Source organism: Narcine bancroftii, chromosome 1 (genome assembly GCF_036971445.1).
Source record: "Narcine bancroftii isolate sNarBan1 chromosome 1, sNarBan1.hap1, whole genome shotgun sequence".
NCBI lineage: Eukaryota > Metazoa > Chordata > Chondrichthyes > Torpediniformes > Narcinidae > Narcine > Narcine bancroftii.
The window spans coordinates 335785331-335801475 of record NC_091469.1 but is presented as its reverse complement, the minus strand read 5'-3'; the positions used below and the strand labels follow the sequence as shown (position 1 = coordinate 335801475).

Below are 16145 nucleotides of genomic sequence, written 5' to 3'. Positions count from 1 at the left end.
AGGCAGATGTAATGATAGTGATCATGGTTGCAAGGCAACTAGCAATGCCTTACTGTTTGATTAGACTTGGCTGCCACCAGGGGTTGACACAGAGCAGTAGATAAACGATATGCTGGATCTGTAATCTGTCATGGCATGGCCTCATGGTGCTGTTTACAACAAAAGTAAAGAATTTTTTCCTTCATCTAAGAACCCACACATACGAATACAAGATGAAGCACTCAGCACCTCAGATACCCAAAAAGGTGCTGACTAAGTGAGAGTTTTTTTTTCCTTAGAAGAAAGCATGCATCAATAGGAAAGAAAGTATATTTCAATTGGAAGTGCTAAAATTACCTGACAGTGAAACAATTGTGAACTTTCACTTGAAAACAAAGAGATTCACTAAATTGCATGGGAAACCCAAAAATTTGTTCAGATTCATCAAAAAAATGAACACCAAAATTCCACTCACACCACTGTCAGCTTAATACTGCAACACTCTTAGTTGCTTCAGCAATGTACTGTGATTTGCTGTCATGTCAGAGAACATAGAACAGTACAGGCTCTTTGGCCCACAATGTTGTACTTACCTATATAAATCTGCTCCACAATCAATACTGCCCTCACAGCACATAACCCTCTATTTTTTTTTACATCCATGTGACAATGTAAAAGATTTTTTTAATGTTTCTAGCATCTACCAATACCTGTGTAAAAAAAATCTACTTCATGAACTCCCCTAAATTTTCTTAAACTCAATTTAAGTGGATGTCCTCTGGTATTGGCCATTGCCACCCTGGGAATTAAAATGTTGGCCTTTCACCCTGTCCATGTCCCTCAGTTTAATATACCTCTACGTGGTCTCTCATCCTCCACTACTCCAAAGAGAAAAGCTTTAGTTCACTCAACCTTTCTTCATAAGACAGGTGCTACAGTCTAGGCAGTATCCTACTGAATTTCCCCTGTACTTTCTCCAAAAACTCCATATCTCCATATACTTCCTAGAATGAGGTGACCAGAACTGAACACAATACTTGAGGCAAGGTCTAACCAGAATTTTATAGACCTACAACTTTACCTCAAAGCTTTTGAAATGGGAGTCAATGAAGGGATCTGTTTGGGTTTAAATTTTAAAATTAGGACAAACAGATGCTCAGAGAGTATTGGACATCTTTACCCAACAAAAACCCATTTTTGTCTCCTGGTTTTGACACTTTAATTATTAAATGGCATTTCAGAGTGAAGATTCCAGATGCCCACTCGGCTGCAAGTGAAGTAGTGCATAATGTCATGGAGCAACCACATCTCCTTATTCTTCAGGGAAGAGAATTTCCTTTGATTTCCTTCATGACTTTGGACTCTTTATCCAAGGAAGGGTGTGCTGGTGTTGGAGATAGTCATGGAAGTTTCTGAAGATGATCCCAGTTATGAGAGGATTAGCATACAAAGAGTGTTTGATGGATCTGGGCCTATACTCAAGAATTTAGAAGATGAGGGGGGAAATATAATTAAAACATTCTGAATATTTAAACTATTTGATGGAATGAATATAGTGGGAGAGTCTAGGACCAAAAGGCACTGTCTCAGAATAAAAGGATATCTATGTGGAACAGAGATAAGTTCATCATCAGAGGGTGGTGAATCTGTGGAATCCATTGCCACAGATGGCTGAGAAGGCCAAGTCATTGGGCATATTTAAAGCAGAGATTGACACATTTGTGATGTGTTATGGAGTCGAAGGATATGGGAGAAGGCAAAGGAATGGAGTTGAAAGGAATGATCTAATTGTGTGTCTTCTGATCTCACAGCAATAATAGTTATTGAACAACATGCAGGTTATTGATTGATGATCTTTAAAAAAAAAAGAAATCCTGGAATCCTAGATATATGAGGAAACAAACAAAATTATGGACCGAATGAGACTCAAGAAAAGAGAGCTCTTCTAATTATCATTCATGCATTCAGAGATGTTCATAGAATGTGTCACTTTGAATTACAAATAAATGTAGGTATTATATTGCAGTATAGATACAGGACATTTGGGCCTACCATATACATCTGTAGTAATCCTATTTTACAGCACTTGGTTGATTGTCTTCTCTAGTGAGGCAATTCAAGTGCTCAGTTTGGAGTTTCTTAAATGCAGTTGTCAACACTACTTCCATTACTCTGCCGTTATTGATTGGGAAAATGAAAATTTGGCACGAGACAGAGTAGCCCCAAAGCCTTGTGCTTTTTGATTTAGTGGTTGAGCTGCTAGTTGTTGATATTAGAGCAAATGAAGATTTTATAGGCTTGTTTAGAGGACCTATTGAACATAGGTTATCTTTTTATGCATAAAATATATATTTTTACTTTTTGTGTCCACTCTAGAGGTATCCAAACCAAAGATATTGTTGTTACTTACTTGCTTTAGTAAATTTGCAGGATACAAAATCAAACTATTACCATTAAAAGGCCCGCTTACTCTATATTCTAATTATCCTTTTAAAATAGTGAAAGATCAATTTAAATATCTAGGTTTTTGATAACTAACTATTTTAAAAACCTCAAAAGAAAACGTAGTTTTATTTAATCAGTCTAAAACAATATTCTTTGGGTGAGGCCAAGTTTGGAATATTGTGTGCAGTACTGGTCGCCAAATTATAGGAAGGATATCAATAAGGTAGAGAGGGTACAGAGATTTATGAAAATGTTGCATGGATTGCAGTATCTAGAATATGGAGAAAGACTGAGTAGACTGAGACTTTATTCATTGGAGTGTAGAAGGTTGAGAGGGGATTTGATGGAGGTATTTAAAATTATGAATGGAATAGATAGAGTAGATGTGAATAGGCTCTTCCCCTTGAGGTAGGGGAGATTGGAGCAAGGAGCCATAAGTTAAGGGTTAGGGGGGAAAACTTCAGAAGTAATACAAGAGGATGCTTCTTCTCCACCCTCATCTTTCATTGCGTTTATATATTTTTATTTAAAGAAGAAAATCAATAAAAGAAGATTAGGGTTAGAGTTAGGGAGTCAGAGAGTGATGGCTGAGTGGCACAACCTTCGGAAGAGGCAGTTGCGGCAGGGTCAATTCTGTCATTTAAAAGGAGGTTAGATGAGTACATGGATGTGAAGGGGTTGGAGGGTTATGGGTAGGGAGCAGGTATGCGGAACTAGTGGAGTTTTCATGTGAATCGCTGTTTCCTTACTGTAATCGTTATATGGTTATATATGGATAGTCACCACTTTTATTAACTATGATAGGCTGTATTAATTTAATTAAATTGAAAATTTTACCAAAATATTTATTATTTATTTCAATCATTACCAATATTTATTTCTAAGTCTTTCTATGACACATTGGAATCATCTATTATGTCATATATGAGGCAAGGAAAAAAAAAAATTATCTTTTTATCCAACAAAATCTTCCATCTTTACAACAATTTCTGATGAAATTTAATCTGTCAAAAATATACTTTTTATAGATATTATCAAATTAGACATTTTATTCATTCTAAACTTTCAGTATTTCCATGCCTTCCAGGTCCAAATTTCATAGATGAACTTTTTGAATATCTGCCTTATATTGTATAATATTTAATTTAAAAACAGTTTCTGTAATTAGGATCAAAACTGAAAAGGAGAATGATTTTAATATGTCTATTTCAGAAGAAGATTGGATTTCAATTTTGGCCCTTATCCATGACTCATCGCTACATGCTCGGCACAGTTTGATTCAATTTAAAGTGGTGCATAGAATATGTTTTTCTAACGTTAACCTTGCTCAATTGAATCTACCCAGATATCAACTCATTGTGTGACAACTGTAAAAGATTTGAAGCCTCTTTAATACATATGGTTTGGTTTTGTCCCAATTAAGCAGAATATTGGACAGCGATTTTCAGAAAGTTTTTTGGGATTGATCCAGAACCACGTCCATTGATTTCAATGTTTGGCTTCTCCAGTGATGTAAACATACATTTAATGTCTAAGCAAAAACGGGTCTTAGCATTTTCTACATTACTGGCTGGAAGAGGAAAATTGCTTAAATGGAAAGAGGACTTTCCACCCACCCATGGAAAATGGTTACTGGGCATCATGTCCTTTCTAAGTTTGGGAAAAAAAGTCAGACATAATGTTAGGAAGATTAGGATTTCTTTTGATAAGACAAGGTCCATTTATAGCTTACTTTCATAATTGGAATGATCAAGTTGCAGGGATGCAGTAAATGGGCATGTTTCCTCAGATCTCCAGAGACCGCTGCTTGATTTCAAGTCTGCTTGAAAACCAATTTGCACCTTGGCTGGTGGATGGGTGAAATCTTTATAATCAACCTTTGTTTCCTTTATATTTTCTTTTTCCTTACCTTTTCTTTTTTACTATTCACTATATGTTTAGATTAGCATACGAGTCCATGTATTATTATTTCTATATGATACCAATATTTATATGGACTTATAATGTATGATAAAACTCAATAAAATTCATTTTAAAAGAAAGGAAGGTGAAAATTTCACATAACCAACATCTTAAATAACATTCATGGCTTTGTTTTGTGTATTTTGTGTCACATTATCTAAATGATGGGATTAGAGGATTTGTATTTGCTGTACCTGACAAACCATTGGACTTCAAATTGAATAAATTTAGAACTGTTTCTGGCATTAATTTAAAAAAAAAAGGCAAACTTGTCTGTGCTGCTGTAGCAGCAGGTATTTCTGCTGGCACAGACCAGGAAGAGCAGAGACTCAGTGTTGTTCTGAAGATTTCAACCACCTGGTCCCAATGTCAACGACTCTGTGCAGGCTGTTAAAGGAGCCAAAGGTATTTTTAAGTAAAATCCTGAAACTGCAAGATCTGTGCCCAAGGTGGGACTGCTTGTGCTCGGCAGCAACCATGAGAGGTTGCAGACACTGGGAGAGCAGTAGACATGTGCAAGGCAACAGAAAAGGGGAGAAACACCCTCCTTTCAGAAGGAGAAGCAGAGGAGGCAGCCTTAGCGGATGGTGGTCAGGGCAGCAGCGAGGGGCTCAGTGGCTGAGGGACCCACACAGGCTGCGAGCTTTTGGCAACTTATTGTCGGGGGACCCACACAGGCTGCTGGAGACTGCCTCATGGGAACCAGGTATCGGAGGCAGGATTCGAGAGGGTGGTGACAGCAAGAAGAGTTCCTGTAGTGCCTCGAGCACTGGAGGCTTCCTGAACATGGAGGTTTGGATCGGGAGCTCAAGTTGCCGATGAATCGAACTCAAGTGGCTGCAGAAGCGCTGGTGACTAATCCACAGTGACTCTGAAGGCACACACTTTTGGTTCTCTTTCCCACTTACTGTAGGGGACACAGGACAATAGTAATGGCACTTTGTCTGCCTTGCGGCAGGCAGAAGTTAATGTGGATCATGCTAAATACATTATTAATATATTATCACATGGCCAAATAGGATCTTGAACCTTGGTGCAGTTTTCAACTGAACTGATATCTCTCTCGAAATACTGCATGCTCACAAATGGACCATGGGGTTTTCAAGAACTTAAGTCACAAACTTTGCCGATTGAATGTTTTCGCTCATGATGATAATTGTGTCCCACTGAGTTTTACATTGCTAGCTTCTCTGCTTTTTGCAGAAATGTAAATCACCTTGTATTTCACAAGAGCCTTCAAATAAAAAGGTAATTTTGAAATTGCCGGGAACCATATTGTAAAACAGATGGATAAACCATATTCTCTCTGGTACCTAGTTATGTTCATCACATTACACATCAGCACTATGCAAAGGCTCAGGTGAGCACTTCATGCCATATCTCCATATCACCTGCAGGCTAGCTCTGATCTCATTAATAACTTGATCCCAGGTTACTCATAGTTTTGACATTTAATAATTTGACCATTTCTGTATCTTCTTCATTCAGGCAATTGGCATTTTCATTTGATCCGCAATTCAACAAAAGAGTAAATTTCACGTCAATAATCAAACCTTCTGATTCTCCAACTCAAATCTCCATTGTCCAATTTCACACACATTTTGCTATAATCCTTTCGGCTTCTCCCTGTGCTTAGTATGCATTTTAAAAATCAGAGATAAGCTGGCTGCTGGAAGATGGGGACGAAAATGCCCGAGCAACAGTTGCATTTCATATCAGCTCTTTTGTTGCCTGGCCAGTTCATCTCATTTAATCAAGGGGGGGAAAAAAAAACAAAAAAACCTTTGTGGCAAAATGATCCAGTCTCCTAAGCAATCGTGATGCATCCTTTTTTGGCAACACCTCACGCTTCCTTGTTATCTTTTCCCATCTGTCAATGTATTTTCGAATGCTTACTGGTCTGGTGATTCTAATCCTGTCACTGAATTGAAATGTTCCTTTGCCTCAAGTCATATGCCGTTTGCTGCCTTTCTCTTCACTTGCACTGTCTTCTCAAGAATAGGCTATAGAGAATAATGGATGAATAACTCAGCCTGAGTAAAGCCAGTAATGGGGTCAGATGTGATCTAAACAAGAAGCCAGTTAGTCCATGATTCATCATGAGTAGGAGAAAGTAATCATAGAATGCTTGCTGCTTCAAGGTCTCTCTATTCACAATCTATAGTGTTGCATCCCAGAGTGATTGGCCTGCAAGATCTGCTACTAAAAGTCACATGGCAGCTGAATGCAGAGGAACTAGAATTGTTTTGGAATAAGTTCTATGGTGCAGTGCCAAGATGATACCATGCTCTCTGTTTTTTAGCCTGCTAAATCAAGAAAAATCCTGCAAATCTCATTCAGCTGATCACTCGTTCTACTTTGGAAAAGAATGAACGAAATATATTTGTTTCATCTTTGGAATAATTGTCAGAAAGCTGAGAGAATTGTTCAATATCTCTGGATCCCGATCGGAAACACTCTTTCACCTTGAAAGTCCCAATCGTGCTTCTCGCCACAGTCATCGTCGTTCCTGACTTGCGTCAAATTTGAGGCTGACTGATCAAATGGGGCATTTCAAGGATGATGACCTTACTGCAGCACACACATATTGTCCCTCACTGACATCAAGGGAAGAGAACTGCTCCCCAAACAATTTGGTGGAATTATTACAGTAGCCTCTTCAGAGAACTTCCCTTCCACCTCATTCTGGCTTTGTTCTGCACCCTTCCTATTGCACTGCATTTCATTGGGAGCACAATTTACAAAGGACTTGAGCAGAAACATTGAAGTAAAGCTAAACATTCCGTCAGAATGGTGCAAGCTATTCCCAATGGCCTTGAATATCTTCTACACCACATCACGCAGGTATAACATCAAACAAGATGTGTTTCACATGAACACACCAGATGCCATAAGCTGGTACAGAAATTTGGGCATCAATATATGAGTTGCTACTATTGCTATGTAACAAGGCAATGACTTTGACATTGTAAGTTTGTTTGCTTGTAACTCATCAATAATTGACCTGGCTGTTCTCTTCATTGTGCAAGGTATTGAGCAGAGTAGATTATTACCATTCTAAAGTGGCATTAAAGTGGCAGTGCTGGCATGAAATCAATGCTGCACATCATAAACCGCCAAGCTCTCCCACATTCTGATGGGCTTTAACTACCCAAGCCTGAATGTCATGGCAAAAGTGCAAGCATCTGTTTTGGAGGTTATCTTGAAATCAATTCATCATCAGTAGCATCCATAAAGTTTTTAATCTCCTCTCTTACTGAACCAAAAGACAAGGGAACTGAAGTACATGTTACAGGAAACACCATTTGGTCTAATAATGGATGCACAGAAAGAGTTACCCAGTTTGTCCCATTTCCCTGCTCTTTCCATATACTGTACATTCTTATTTCCTTTGTTTTGAACATGAAACCAACTTCCTTTCAAAAGTCTCTATTGAATTTAAGCAGAATATTTCAGGTCATAATCCCTAACCAAAAACCAGTAATAAATCACTAATGATCTAAATGGAAAACTTAGCAAAATTTGAAACTAATCACAATAAAGATTAATGGAATCAGGCAAAGCTATTATTTGACAATCTCTTTTGTGTTCAGGGAAATCAAGAAAAGTTGACGTTTTTGCTATAGTCAATTTGTTTTAGGAATCAGGGTTAGTCATTTCTTTCTGACTTATTAGAATTGATTGAGTAATAGAACCAATAGATTCCCAGATTTATGCAGAATTATTTGATCTTAGTTGTTAGCAGAAGCATCACGCATAAAGAATGGAAATAGCACCCGTGTGCAACTTTCGTCTCAATGTCTCTCCATGCTCAAAACTGGCATCTCGCAAAAATAACAGAGACTTCAATTAAAATTTCATATTGAATTGTTAAGGTACTGAGTGAGGCAGGGAAGAGGGGGGTGGAGGAGAGTGAAGGAGATAAGAGAAAATTCAAGAAAGGAAGGTTGAAAAATATCACGAGGTGAAAACATCCAATCAGAATGTCGGTTATGGTAACTTCTCCACCCAAACCGCAAGAAAAAGCAGAGGGCTGCAGATGTGAACATGGATCGGGCCACTCCCCGTCACTGACTTCACCTACAACATCCACTGTCTTGGAAAAATGCCAACCTATTCAAACACTCATTGCACCCTGGCCACACTCTCTTCACCCCTCTCCTGCCAGGAGGTGGATCCACAAATACAAGATCACACACTGCCAAATATTTTCCCCATGGTAATCAGACTCCTAAATCAACCCCAAAATAGCAAAAATGTTACCTTTGCTCCGTGACTCTGCGCTTTGATACTGTACCTCACTTCTTGTACAGAGTATAGGATAACTAACAGGTCTGCGTACAAAACTACGTCTGTCACTACAACTTGTTATATCTGACAGTAAACTTGAACTTGAGAGTGCAATATTATGATGCATGGAGATAAATTAGTTGAATAGCTCAGTGCTGTCTGCTGTTAGTTTATGATTAGATATCAATGGATTTGTGTGCTCTCGTGAGAGCATTGTGATGCAGCAAGTTGCAAAGCTTGTAGTTATTCATTTAATTTTAGTTTAGTGACAGACCCTTCCAGCCCATGAACACATGCTGCCCCAAATACCTCAATTCACCTACAAACCCTGTACGTTTTTGAAGGATAGACAAAACTGGAGCAGCCAGAGCAAATCTCTGCAGGCACGTGGAAAATATACAAAACTCCTTACAGACAGTACTTTGATAGTGTTTGGTAACTGCTACACGAACTGTCATCTTATCATGTTGCTCCTTTTGTAGTTATGATATAGAAATCCATTCTATGCATCAGTGGTTTTTAGACTGCAGGCATGTAATGGCACAGTGATGGAAGGTTGCTGCTACACGGGCAGGCTAAAAAGGAATGTGCAGGAATTTTGAGTCAATTCCTACACCACGATTTGTTCCTGCAGGGCCCTTACAACTTTTTGGCAGAAGCCTGCAGTGTAAATTGTACAGGAAGAATTTGTTGATGGACATTCACTCCACTGCATGTCCAACTACCAGGACTGTTGGACTCAGGTACTGGCAGTCTAAAATTGTGAATGACCATACGGGCAGTTATGGTGTTAATTATTTTCCGCGATTTTCCCGACATTGCAGTCTAAAAAACATTGTGGACAACGAGGAACCCCTTTTTCATTCATTATTATTCAGATTAGAAGTAAACAGGTAACACAAACAAAAATTAATCCATCAACATCATGCAATATGCATGAGATAATAACAGTCATTGATATCTTTTTTTTAAGTGATTTCAAGGTCATTCTTCTGCTTTATACATGAGTTATAATTTGCACTAATACCAGATAATCCACTTCTTCCCTCTCATTTACTTGAGCACCATTGGCAATGTTATAAATACTTAAACCTTCTTTTGAGCAGCTGCAGCAATGAGTCAGGACAACAGCATCTCTTCCCACACTAAAGAAGCCAAACCAATTGGAAGAAAGTCACCTATTTGATACTTTGCCTGGTGGCCTTCAGAAGGCCTATCAGTAATACCTCCCTGGCCTGTGACCCATGTCATCAAAGAAGACAAGCGCCAATATTAATTTTGGTAGTTCATAATTTGTTTTTTTTCCTTTCTATGTGAATCTTCTTCCAAATGTTGAGCAGATGGTGCAGTACTGGTGAATTCCCATGTTGCACCAGCTTTTCATCCCACTTATATAGTATATGTTAAGGTACCTTCTCCTCTATTTTATCTAACTAATCCCCTTCACAATAGATAACCTTTCCTTTAGAGAATGGGAGAGAAAAGGGATCAAAAGAAGAGAAAATTGTTTTTCGGGAAATAAATGATTATCTTTTGAACAAATGAAGTGCAATTGTGGTATAACTCATGGTACAATGTTTGCATACCACCAACCGAAAACCTACTGGAAGGACAAATTGGGAAGCAGGATGAGGTAACCAGAAGGAACCAGCTTTGAATATGTGATTACAGACACAATGATAATTAAAAGTTTATAACAAACATGTACATCAAACTGCAAGAGAAAGAGAATGAGGAAATAAGCTGTAAACCCAAACAAAAGTGGAAACAAGATCTAAACATAAAGATAAAGAATGAAACTTGGGAAAAGCTATGCTCCGGAACTATGAGAAATACAATAAACATGAGGTTAAGCATGATACAATATAACTGGTTACACAGGCTATATATCACGCCCCAAAAGTTAAATAAATGAGACACAACAGTATCAGATAGATGTTTTCGCTGTAAGAAGGAAATGGGAACAACATTTGAGAAAGTGGAAAAGTTTTGGGAAGATCTAAATCAGGTATTAAATAAAATCACAAAAGGCAACATACCAAAAAATCCAGAGATCTTTCTTCTAAGTGATATAAGAAGTAAAGAACTTGGCCTCAATTTGGATGGAGCACAAAAAATGATTTATGATGATAGCCTTAGCTGTAGCAAAAAAATGTATAATGTCAACTTGGAAATCAGAAGAGAACCTGAGAATACAGCAATGGTACATAGAAATGAATAAATGTATTCCATTGGAAAAAATAACGTATAATTTAAGAAATAACATCACAGTATTCAAACAAATTTGGGAACTGTACATGAAGCAGAACAGAGAAGTCCTACCGCGGACCTCCATCACCTAAAATGACAGAATGAGAAGAAGACGAAATGAACTGACCCAGTATGTAAAAGTAGATGACACAATTTTCTTGTTTATTTTCATTGTGTGATGACATTGCTTAATGGGTTTAATGTATCATATATGTTGAATATATAGTGGGTGGGGAGGGGGTGGGAAGGAGGAAGGGAAGGGAGGAGGGAAAAGGTGAGAAAATGACACTGTATATTCAAGAGGGAAATGTTTATGTGTATTTTGGTCAATATGGTTCATAATGTGAAAAATTAAAAATTTTAAAAAAGAAGACAAGAGCAGCAATTTCAAGGGATCAACATCACTTTCAAGTTCCCTATACAAGACGCACAACATCCTGACGTGGAACTATGTTATTGAGGATGGGTCAATTTCCTGGAAATCCCCACCTAACATTATTATGGGCAGCTTCTCACCACTATAGTTCCAGGTTCATTTGGAAATTTGCAATAACTACCAGTTGACTAGAAGTGGCCCATTTTCAGGGAATGACTGTACAGTAGTTTGAATCCCCATCTTAATGAAAGAACAAGAGTAGTATTTCTGAACACCAGAACTGAAGATCTCCAAAATTAAGTCCATTTACAAGAAGGCAGTTGAGAGATAAATATTGTAAAATGAAAGAAAACAACTTACCTATATTTGCTTAATTAATAGCTTTGAGTGAGTTTGCGTGAAAAATAATGGACACATTCAGTGTAGACTGATACTTTCGACGGTAGTGGAATCTGAAAGGCAAGATCATAGTATCAAGCAACCTAAGCTTCAACCAAAGCTGCCCATTGACTGAGGCAAATCGAATTAGTATTAGCGATGTAAAGCATGAATGTCTGGAAAGTACACAATATTAATTTTCTGACAGCCTGCTGAGGAACTCGCTAAACCAAACATAGTACTGTGCATTAGGAAATGGTTGGTTAATGAAGCCATCTTAAAGTAATCCTTGGGAAAGAGTGACCAGAATATAATTTTACATTAAATTCAAATGTGATGTAGCTCAATATAAATTAAAAGTTTCAGTCAAAATGAAGGAATGTGAAGCAATGGGCCCAGGCATGCTGTAATTATATTATGAAAAGAATAAAGGAGGGTCTGGCAATGGTTGATACTTATTAAATGGTTTCCAACATGTGGATGGAACAAACATACAACAAATATTTTTATACATATTATTTTAAGGCAAAGAGAAAGCACAATAGAGAAGTAGTCCAACCATGGATTACCAGTGAAATTAACAAATTTATATCAGGAAAGGACTGACAAAATTGACACCAAAAAGCTGTAAGGCCTGAAGACTGGGACCATTTTAGAATTCAGCAAATTGATATCTGGGAACTTGATGAAGAAAGGGGAAAATAGAACAAACTCTCACTGCAAGAGCTTTTAATGTGTGGCTACCCTCTTGGAAGACAGAAAAAAAAATGACCCTTAAATACTGAAAAATAAGGGTCCAATGTAAATGAAAAAGGGAAATAAATGAGTTATTTTTCCTAACACTAATTTACTTGGTAATAGCGAAGTTATTGAGCCCAAAAATGATCATTCTAAAGGACCTGATGATCTACATCAGAGAACTGTGAAAGATGTGGAAACGCTAATTGTGGATTTCTGGTTCTCCTCATCCAAAATTCCATAGGTTCTGGAGTGATGCCTTTCGATTGGATGGAAAGATCTCATCTCAATATTTATATCAATGGAAAGACAACACCAAGAATAACCTTCTCATGAGAGCATTTTTACAATGACTAATGTCAAACTCATATATAATAAAGATGATACCAAGGCCCTTAAAAAATAACAATATGATCAAGATTAAACAGAAATAGCCATATTTCAGATTTATTGCTACAGAACAAACATGACACCACATATAACTCTGAGGTTCTTTTAACTGTCACATGGCAGAATTACCACTTATTGGTAGCACAAAAAGACTGTACACAGCGTATACGTGTGAAACAAATAAAAACTGTAAACAGATAACAAATGTAAACAAACTGTGCAATACAGAGAGAATGAAAAATAAATCAGTAACGTGCACAAGTAAGCCTTTAAATGAGTCCCTGATTAAGTTTGTTATTGAGTGAGGAGACTGATGGTGGAGGGGTTGAAGCTGTTCCTGAATCTGGTACCTGGTGGTGCGAGTCTTGTGGCACCTATACCTCTTTCCTGATGGCAACAGAAAGAACAGAGCATGTGTTAGGTGGTATGGATCCTTGATAATTGCTGCTGCTCTCTGACAGCATCATTCTCTGTAGATGTTCCTCATACTAGGAAAGCATTTGTCTGTGATGTCCTGGGCTGTGACCACTACCTTTTGGAGGACTTTACACTCAGGGGGTATTGGTGTCCCCAACTAGAATTGATGCACCCAATCAGTTCACTTTCCTCCACACATCTGTAGAAATTTGCCAGGATTTCTGGTTGTGGTGATAGAGTGCTAGTGATACTCCTGACCACTAGAGGGAGTTAGAGATGCAATGCTGCACCTTGGGTTAGATACAAAAAAAATGGCTGCATTACATGGTCATGAGCTGTTAATATGAAAGGACCCAAGTTTCATTATTACTTAAAGGAAACATCACATGGTACCTGGAGTGTGTATCAGTCAGTATCAGTAGGAAACATGGAGAGTGTGAAGCTCCTGAAGCTCTGAATTGGACGGGGAACATCAACCACATAATTGGTGGTTGTTCAAACAATCATTCATGCTGTATCTGCAAGCCACTGGATTTGATAGCAGACTGGATGCACAGAAGATTGTATTGCTTCATATCATGGTGGGGCCTCAAGCACTAGAGGCTTTTAGCAATTTTTTTTGCTGAGGTAGATGGCCAGGGCAAGTTCAACAGAGTTATCATTATGTTTGATGAACATTGCTTACCAAAGAAAACTGAAATGTTCAAGAGTTATGTGTTTCATGTGCACACACAGCTGCAGGCAGAGAGCTTCAATGTTTTCTTAACGGACTTGAAACTAATGGAAAGAACAAACGATTTTGGATCACTTTAACATTCAATGGTCCGTGATCAAATTGTGTTCAGAATTATTGATAAGAAAATGAGAGAGGGTTTGTTATGAGAAACAGAGATTACCTTAACTGGAGCTGTGAAGATGTGCCATGCCAGTGAATTAGCTCTGCAGCACATGAAAAAGTTCAGTGAGAGTGCTAAAGCTGGTGAAAATGAAGGCATAGCCATAGCCACAGTGCCTGGATGCACACATAAACAGAAAACGAGACATAGGAAAGAACAAAAAGTCAGAGAGACTTTTAATTGTAAATTATGTGGCACTCAGCATGCACCAAAACCATTCCCAGCCTATGGAAAAGTCTGTAATAAGTGCAAGGGGCAAAATCACTATGCAAAGCATTGTTTTTCCAAAGGGAAACAAAACAGAGGTAAAAGTGTGCACAGTATAAAAGAAACTGCCCTTAGTGATGCATTCTTCATGGGCATGGCAGTGCAGGAGAACTTCAAACTAACATACACTGAACAGCTAAGCTTGAACAGAGTTGAGCAGGACAGGTGGACAGTGTTATTACATGCAAATGGAGCAAATAGTCCTTTCAAGCTGGACACAGACACAAAGGCCAATTTTATCTGTGAATGCGACATCAAGGCAATGAAGATAAAGCCACACATCCATCCAAATTCTGTTCAACTCAAGGCCTTCAATGGACATTGACACAAAAGGTACAGGCCATCTAAAGATGAAGGTTAAAGGTAAAGAGCACCACCTCATGTTTGCAGTAGTCCCACATGGGCATGACTCACTGCTTGGTGACAAAGCATGTGAAAACTTAGGCCTAGTCAATAGCACCAATGCATGGAACAGTGTAGATGAAATACAAGATCAATTTCCAGACATCTTCAAGGGGTTTAGTGTTCCACCATTCACCTATAAGATACAGTTAAAGGAGGATGCCAAGCCAGAAATGTATGCCCCATGGTGGGTTCCAGTGCCACTAAAAGAAAAGTTTAACAGGAACTTGATTGAATGACATAAAGAAAGAAGAGAAGCCCAGAGAATGGGTGAATTCAATGGTGTGTGTCAAGAAGAACAATGACCTATGCATGTACATGGACCCAAAAGAGTTGAATGCCAATATAAAGAGGAAACATTATCAGATTCCAATCAGGAATGAAATTACAAGCGAGGTGGAGGGTGCAAAGATTTCACTGGACATATCCCAGGGCTTCTGACAATTAAAACTGTATGAAGATAGCACAAAACACTATACATTCAATACACTGTTTGGTTGATACTCCTAACAGAGGATGCCTTTTGGAATTTCCTCAGCTCCTGAAGTGTTCCACAGGACAATGGAGCACATCATAAAATGCATAAATGGGGTATGTGTGTACATGGATGACATGATCCTATGGGGATTCACACAGGACAACACTACAATAGGCTCAAAGTGCTACAACACATCCAGAAGTATGGATTAAAACTAAACAAAGAAAAATGTCAGTTTGGTGTGAAGGAAATCACCTTTCTGGGAGGTTAGCTGTCAGAGGCAGGTGTGGAGCCAGACAAGAGGAAGGTGAAAACAATTCTAGAGATACCCAGAACCACTGAAAAAAGGGCATATTGAGAGTGCTGGGAATGATTGATTTCATTGGTAAATTAATTCCAAACAACTTGCCTGAGAAAGTTGTTGCATGATAAATGTAAATTCAACTGGACTGCCAACCACAGGGAAGAATGGAGCTGACTGTTGATCATTTTAACCTCAGAAAAGATGCTTTTGACATTCTTTGGCCTATCCAGAAGGACAAAAATATCTATGGACACTTCAAAAGATAGAATAGGAACAATACTATAACAGGCTGGGGGAGAAGTGTGGAGGCCAGTTGCATATGCATTAAGGACGATGACCATATTTGAATGTTGATATGCGCAGATAGAGAAAGAGTGTCTAAGTCTTGTCTCTCATCAAAAGAAATTTCACATTTATGTGTGTGGTCTATCAAATTGTGGCAGACAGACCTTAAGCCATAATCAAGAAAAATCTCAGAGAGATGTTACCGCAAATTCAAAGACTGATGATGAAGCTACAACGTAATGACTTTGAATTGGTGCACACACCAGGGAATCTTCTTGTGCTGGATGA

The 16145-nt window shown here is 38.3% G+C and overlaps 1 long non-coding RNA gene across 1 annotated transcript in view; it reads right to left on the bottom strand.

Moving 5' to 3' along the window:
• LOC138752240 (uncharacterized) overlaps positions 1-16145 on the bottom strand; it is a 192176-nt gene that overhangs the window by 99755 nt on the left and 76276 nt on the right. Inside the window, exon 3 of the long non-coding RNA XR_011350440.1 lies at positions 11663-11754. This is a non-coding gene — a long non-coding RNA (uncharacterized lncRNA). The remainder of the gene's footprint in view (positions 1-11662; positions 11755-16145) is intronic.